Genomic DNA, 8,240 nt, shown 5'->3' with positions numbered 1-8,240 from the left:
TCTTATCCCGAGAAATGCCGGTTTGAAGCTAGTATAATGATTTTAAAATGTGTAAAATCCCTGCGCATACGCCGAAGTTAAACCTCAGCGAAGTCAAGACAAGAGTACAAGTTACCTGGTGAGAGCTTTCCATTTTACCTCTAAATAACATGCTCATGTGGTTCGAGTCTGCATAATTGCATATGTTTGTTTTAAGCAGGTAGTAGAAGCAGTGTTTGAACTATGTTGAGTACCTATAATATGCTGTCTTTCAACGAGCAAATGTAGATAACTATCTTTACCCTTGCCCAAAAACAGGCAACTATTAGTCTACCGAAAGACGCAGGTTAATAAACGAACTCTATGTTAATTTCGTCGTTAAAATACCATCCTAATTTTATTCTAAATTAACGATTTATAGGGCTCTCACGAGTCACGAGGGACGCTGCATATCTGGGACAAGCTCGGTGGGTTCAGTACACAAATTATTTTCCTTCGCACAAGTTTGGTTGGTGGAAGTTGTTACTTTAGATACTGTTGTGGCGGTCTCATGTGCGTGATGTATATAGCGGCAACCTTATTTTATTCCTACCTACTCGTACTCGACTGGGTTAGGATAGAGGCCATTGAGTAAGAAATATGCTTATGCCTGAAGGTGGCTGCAACAAGGGAAAGAAGGGACCTCTTACGGAACCCACTGATCTCAATGTATACAACGAGTGTGAGGCATATTGGGCGATTGTAAAGGGTTGTAAAAGGCGAGCAAAATACGGAAGAGAGTCGGCTCAAACAAACGAATCAAAATACAAAGCCCCGCAAAAGTCAAAGCGGTCACCGCTTAAAGGGTCTTAGCCCATCACAACATGTGCAGTTGCAATAAATGCAAAAAAAGGGTACGCGGCGCGGCTACTTTCACCACGCCGGGGCGCAAGCAATATAATAGAGATGCTGGTAGAGACTTCAAATAATACCAAACAATTGTTTTATAATATCGATACGAGTTGCAAACAAAGAGATACCAAGTATGACCGATAAGATAGGTACCGGAACGGGAAGAGGGTGTCATGGGTCTTTAGCCCTAACTACCAAATCACATTCAAATAACAGTCAATCCAAGTGACACTCTATTAAAATATTTTTCTCTATTTTTTATTGAATTCGTGTTTTTTAAATTAAAGTGATAGTGCAAGTTTCTTATGCTTAAAGTAAATTTGTATGTCGGTGTGCAATCTCGATGTGTTTTTGCGGTTTTCTTGTGCTAGAAGTGTCTGAGTTGTGCAGTGCTAAAATCCAATTTTGTATGTCCTAGCGTGCCCTAGCGTGATTAAACTACTGTCGACATCTGATGCTGTAATTGTCTAAAATAATGTAAACAATTTAATGAGTTAATTGCTACGTTGAAAGTGTTGAGTGCGTGTGTATAGGTACTCTTTATTATTATTTTATATTAAGTTTATTGTGTCGAGTGCTATTAATGCATTCACTGCCAGTGGCCTAGGAACAAACTTGTATGACGGTGGACGCACATGTGAGTGGATCAACATGGCAGACGACAAAGGCGAATTCATCAAAGCAGCAAGAGAAATATATCAACTGGACGAAATCGACAGCGAATTAGACGAAGAAGAACCATCACCTCGAATCGACGAGCAAACGGCACCTCAAGACGACATCGACCCTACTTGATACAAGATATCTCGAAGACCGAAGCGGAAACGACGCGCAGCAGTCACCAACGCTCTCCTTAGACGACATAACCTACCCCTCCTACATTCCAATATTGGCTTGAGGCTGCATAGCCGGCTGATTCTATCCCTCTCCCATCCCAGAGCGTGTCACTCCTCACAAATTTCGTCCCCTGGTATGCCGGTTAGACCGGAGCGGGCATGTCCCCGGCTGGGTGTGGCGCAGTCTTGTCTTGTCTTGTCTATAGTTACTATAATCTCTTACGTCTCCTTTGCCCTTGTAGAACGGTATCAGGTGACTGTTTCGCGACGCGATGGGAATTGGTTGTCCTTGAATGAGCTTATTTAATAATTGATGTAGCCAAGCCTGACCCTGATTGTCCAGATGCTTCCAGGCCTCCGTTGGTATTTCGTCTTGCCCTGGTGACCTATTGTTCTTCATTTGTCTTATGGCTTTCCTTATTTCTTCTAGAGTTATATCAGGGATTGGGCCTAGCTTGTGTGTAATTTATATTTCTGGAATGTGATATATTTAATAAATCTTTATAGTACTCGGTCCATCTACTGTTTATGTCTCTATCTTGTGTTAAAAGTTTCGAATTTTGGCCATTTATATATTTAACTATTCTTATATCTTTAGTGTTATTGTGCCGAGTTTTAGCAATTTTGTGTATGTCTAATTCAGATTTTGCCGATTCCAAATCGTTATAAAATTCTTGGTTCGATTGTGCCATTGCGATCGCAACTAGACTCTTGCTCAAGTTTTTCTGCGGTTTATACTGTCGCTAGTCCTCTCGACGTTTATCAGCCTGTTAGTTCGATTTTCGGAAAACACGATCCCCACGACGTTTTTACCAGATGTAATCCCGCTGTAAATAAGTATGAACCCGTTGCCTATAACCCTGGATTTGGCACCCTTCCACTTAGTCTCCTGCAAACAGCATGCATCTATCTGTCTTTTATGCAGAGTGACGGCAAGTTCTGCACATCTGCCCTGCCCGTTAAGGAACCTAAGTTCCATGTCGCAAATCGCAAGTGAGTGCATGTGCTGCTTCGACCGTCGCTTAAGTGGTACGCCCTAGACTTTTGTATGCCTTGATCGTCGCTTAAGGGGGACGCCCTAGCTTTTATACTCTTCCTTTTTATTCTCATTTTCATATTGTGGACGAGGAGAATTTAGTGGCTACGACTTTTTTTACGGCCGGTTGCCACCTGACGCCAAGACACTAGTCCAGCTTACTAGGACTATGAGCGCTGCCGTTGGACCTTAAAGGTTTCTTCCGCCACCTACTCTTTTGCACCACCGTGCCTGGTGTTGCAACTCCAACATGACCCTTGCACCCTATTATTTAGAGTTGGCTCAGTGTCGGGCTTTGCCGCTTTCGCCTGTTCCATCGTTCTGATGGATTCCATTTCCGCCTTCGCAGCCGTTGTGGTCTTCACCCGTAACCCTGAGCATGGGCACGGACTAGTCTACTAGGACGAGCAATCGCCATATTGAGTAGCGTGACTTTATATTTAGTTCCCAAAAGTACAGCAGATGTCTCTAGTAGTGTCAAATGTTGCAAATGGTTGCAATAAGTGTGATCCTGTATTAATGTCATCTGACGGGTTTGAATGACAACTATCGTCATGCTCTCGTCTTGCCTCAATGTTGATAATAGATTTCGTGAGATGGCGCTTCGACCATACCCGTACTTGCCCATACTGAGGGCCTACCGCGAACCACGTTCGACGTGTTGCCCCTCTGTCGCACTTGTAAATTTGTACGTAAGTGCGACAGGGAGGCAACACGTCGAACGTGGTTCGCAGTAGGCCCTCTGAATGCGTTTCGTTTGACGCATATTTTTTGAAGCTGTTTGATATTAAAAAAATATATAAATATATTCATACGGATAATAGCATTTCGATCGGGCAATTTAATCAGATTGGCGAAAAATTGTTTAATCTGGATACACCTTTACGTATCAAATATATCTTCGAAAAATCGAATAGGTAGTCATGTTTTCGGACATTTGGGACCGACCATGCACGACCACAGCGCCACCTAGCGAGCGCAACTTTCTATCTTTCTTTCGCGAGATATTCTGGCACAAAACTTTCAAACGAGAAGTAAGTAAACATCGTAATAATTTCAATGAAATCTAATGATGTTACAGTATATTCGACATTTTTGGACGATGGCTGTATTGACAATTACATTAGCATTGTGGTTTTCAGTTAAAATGAACGTGCTTGTGACGGGAACAGGGTTTCGTGCCATAACCCATGAAATTGTCTTCCAGCTCGAGACAATGAATAAGGGCAAAAATTTGGTGTTAGCTGGGTGCGTACTGGAGGTGCAAGACATTTGGCAAGGCGCCAGGCCAGGAGCTACATAATCAAAGCCCGAGTGGTTCGTCAAGCCTCTGTGACGGCGACTGCGTACAAGGCAGCCTTAATTCTTAATATCAATCGTCATGTTACTAGTGTAACATGCGATTGTGTTTATTACAAAAGTGGCAAATGCAAGCACATTGCAGCACTAATTTACTACATCAATCACCACCACTAAAACCAGCCAGGAACAAAAATGGGGCAAGCCAAGTGTCCCACAATTTACGAACGAAAAGTATTCCAAAGGGAGATACTTCCACCAAATGTATCCTACATCAAAGAAACACAAGTGTGAAGCTTTTCAGTTCGATGTCTCAGATTTAAAGGAAGATTGTGCCTTAAAACGTGTACTTACTGGAAGCTGCTGAAATAAATTGTACAGAAGATATTGAAATTTCCGTTAGCAAAGTTATCCAAAATTTAGTAGAACACACTGATATTAATATTCAAAAAGAAGATTGTGTTACATGTCTTGAAAACTTTAGTATTTTTAGAAAAGAGTTTGATGTGTACCAAAGTGAAGCTAGTCTAGTTATAGAAAAAACATTAAAAAACTTTTATGAAGCAAATGTTGTGTTGGCAGATAAAGAAATTTTTAAATTATGTAGTGACACAATAGAACAATCAATGTGTCAAGAGTGGAACTCGGCGAGGAGACTAAGAATTTCTTGTGTCAGAGTGATTGTTCGCAAAGATCAGCCTTGGTTGTGCACTAGTGTAGACGGTGTTGTTATACATATGCAATGAATGTGTCAGAATGTTAGTAGAAGTCCTGTATCTTGTAAAAACCAACCTATTGTAGATTTTGATAAACAACAATATAATTAGTGTAATATTTGCAGTTTGTGAATGATCAACCAGAACTAAAAAGAAGCAAACCATATTATATTATACCCAAATTCAAGTGCAAGTGTATGACACTGGTATGACTATTATATGTGTGATTTCTTTATATATTCACCAAAAGGCAGTTGTATTGTATAGTAAGAGCAGACAGAGACGAAGACTTTATTAAAGCAGCAATTCTAAAAAGTGAAGAATTTTACTTCACTCATTATCTACCGCTCTTGTATTCTACAAGAACAAACCAAACTTTGAGTGAGAAAAACCAGCCAAAGCATAGTTTTACAGGTAAAAATATAATCAATACAATGTTAGGTAATTAACTTTTAAAATATGTAATAAAAGGTAAGGTACTACTGATCTCAATAAGTACAGTTAGCATCATTGTCATACAGGCATGAAGCATACTGATTAATTAAGTTTAGTTAAAAATAATTATTTATATGTTTAAATGTTGTTAACTCAAAATGTTTATTACTGTTTTTTTTTATATGTAAGTATAGTAAAGTAGCCGAATATTGCAGTATCACACTTTGTTAAAATTAGCAATACACATACCTAGCTGTAAGTAAGGAACTCAACATTTTAACATCTTAGAATCCTAGCATACCTAAATATTAACCTGACCTTATTTGATTGTTTTTGTTTTGTTTTAATGTTTGAATCTTTAGACTATGTTTGATTCTGATGTATGTATTGTCCCTATCGCATAAGCGTTTTGGCATCCTTAGCTGTAAGTTTATGCATGTGACTGAAATAAAGAAATATATGACAAATGGTATGTACAGTCGAGTTCATAAATATGTATAAATTTCTTTATCTTTATCCATTGTAATATGGTGAAAAAATGTACACACATTTATGAACTTGACTGTACATTATAAAAAATAAACATAAAAAAGCCCTTTATTCATTGTAACGTGTTTACATAAAAAAATTTAAAATAAAGCTATGACTTATAATATGTGTTGTTACTAATGAATCCCTAGTGGGTAAAGGCCTCCTCCATTGCTGCCCATTTGTCCCTGTCTTGTGCTGTCGCCATCCACTCTGTGCCGGCTGTTCTTTTTAAGTCTTCCTCCCAACGCATTTGTGGTCTGCCCCGGCCTCTTTTGCCAAGTGGACCTCTCCATTTGGTGACTATTAATGTCCATCTCTTATCTGTAAGCCTTGCTGTGTGGCCTGCCCACTTCCATTTTAGTCTTTTTGCATAGCTCAAGGCATCTGTTGCTCCTGTTTTTTCTCTTATTTTTGAGTGTCTTATTTTACCTATTTTTCTTATATTGAGCATGCTTCTTTCTAGCGCCCGTTGACATGTAATGATTTTTCTTTGAGCTTTTGCCGTGAATTTCCAAGTTTGGCTTCCGTATGTCATACATGGCAAGACACTTGAGTTTAGGACTTTAGTTTTAATGGCTATTGGCATGTTACTTTTAAATATACCTTTTAGGCTCCAGTACTTGTTCCATGTTTGTTGTATTCGCCTTTCAATTCAACTGTACATTAGACTTATGAAAATGTTGATCAGTCCAGTGCTTGGTCATATTAAACCCTAACCTGACTGACACATTTTCATAGGTCCACAGGCCCATGTTATAAATATGTGGCGGTCAATGTCTGTGGTTCCTTATGCTCCATGTGCATAAGGGTCCTTCAGACATGAAAAGTCACATAACATTTACAGGTTTTATGTGTGAAATAAAAACAAATTTAAATTAAAAATGTTTTAATAGCTTTTTAAATAATGTAAATATTGTAAAAAATAACTGTTGTTTTATTTGTTTGAAAATATAGGTGGTTGCAGGTTTACCAGTACACAACAAACATGTAATATATCATCAATATGATAAAATAAATTTACAGGTATATATAAGTGCTGCATTATTCTTTCGGCATGAATTCTGACTCGAGCTATTTTATAAGTTGCATCGGTCTCTTCCCTTGTAAATTCACCTTTATTCTGGAGAAAATGTGGCATAATAATAGCACTTTCTTTTCCACTTTCATCAATTACCTTCTTTATTGCCGGAAATCCCTTATCAGCCAATACAATATCCCCATTTTCTAAGTAGTCGACTAATCCTGACTACCATTATTTGGGAGACACTTTTTCTTTCACCACTTACTTTTGACTTGAACGAAATGAAGCCTCCTGGAGTAATACTAATAAGCACTTTTTATAGAGTGAGTAGCAATACACACGATTATCAACATTTGATGGTACTTCTATAGGAAACTCTGTACAATCAATAATGACTAGTGTTACTATACTCCGGACGGAAGCATTCTGGCATTGTCTGCTGCACAACATTTTTGTCTGGCCAAAAAACCTAATTTGATGTACCAGCTGCTATTTCTTCAACATACGAGCAGAATATTCTTGACACTGTTTTCCAGCAATTCAAAGTCACTTGTATTACTTAGTTGTATTAATAGCATTAACTGCTTCTATTTTTTTCGCGTTTCTTCGTTCCATATAACGTTGAAACCTCGATATTGCCGCATTTTCGTCAATCCGTTTTGTTTTTTACTGCGGGGGAAATATCCTTGGAACATAACTGGGACTGACTTGTTCATCAGCCTTTCTACCACCGATAAAGTGAGCACTGCAAATTGGGTGCCATAGAGATCCATCGGGACTGTAACAAAATAATTCACCGTTAAAACTTCATACGATTATAACATAAATCAAATGATTGCGTATTTAAGGAAGGTAATATGATTTTAGAGGTTAGGTTAGGTGACTTACTATTTTCTCCTTACGGCAATTATCCATTTATTGCGCTGTTCTTGTTTCCACACTACTTTTGGAAATCTATAAAATTTGCAGTCACTACTTCTGCTAGTGTTTACACGATTAACAATAACACATCTTGCTGTGAAGTGAAGACCATTTTTATCTAAAACATCGAATGTTTACTGCAAAGCAAAGCAACTAACTCACACAATGACACGTGTACAGATGCGCTGTTCACACATAGAAACGCAAATGATGCGGTAGTATACAAATTATTGCGCCATCTATCCGCTCGTATAAGAAAAACTAAGAACTACACCTAACAACTACAACGTCTACAACTCTTCTAGTGGCAGCGACCTCTTGCGGAATACACTACACAACCTACAGCCCGCTGAATGACAAACGCCATCTAAGTTTAATACAAAAATAATGTTTTCTTCCGGGGTACGCTACTCAATATGGCGATTGCTCGTCCTAGTAGACTAGTCCGTGGCATGGGTTTCGCGTTATACTCCGCGACATTGGGTCCGTGTCTGAACTTCGCCACCTACCCCATCCGGCCGACCCCCGCGACGTAAACTCGCCAGACCGATGTTGCAACAGTGGGAGACAGAGAA

At 39.0% G+C, this 8,240-nt stretch overlaps 1 long non-coding RNA gene across 1 annotated transcript; it reads right to left on the bottom strand.

Annotated features, from left to right (window-relative positions):
• Nucleotides 1-7,344: 7,344 nt before the first annotated feature.
• LOC134805738 (uncharacterized) lies at nucleotides 7,345-7,810 on the bottom strand. The gene is made up of 2 exons (XR_010146382.1): nucleotides 7,633-7,810; nucleotides 7,345-7,522 (listed from the first exon to the last, which is right to left on the bottom strand). It is a non-coding gene; the product is annotated as an uncharacterized LOC134805738 (long non-coding RNA).
• Between the last annotated feature and the right edge of the window lie 430 nt (nucleotides 7,811-8,240).

The sequence above is a fragment of the Cydia splendana genome, unplaced genomic scaffold (assembly GCF_910591565.1).
Source record: "Cydia splendana unplaced genomic scaffold, ilCydSple1.2 scaffold_50_ctg1, whole genome shotgun sequence".
Taxonomy (NCBI): domain Eukaryota; kingdom Metazoa; phylum Arthropoda; class Insecta; order Lepidoptera; family Tortricidae; genus Cydia; species Cydia splendana.
Note: the sequence above shows the minus strand (reverse complement) of the source record. Positions and strands in the feature narration are given on the sequence as shown.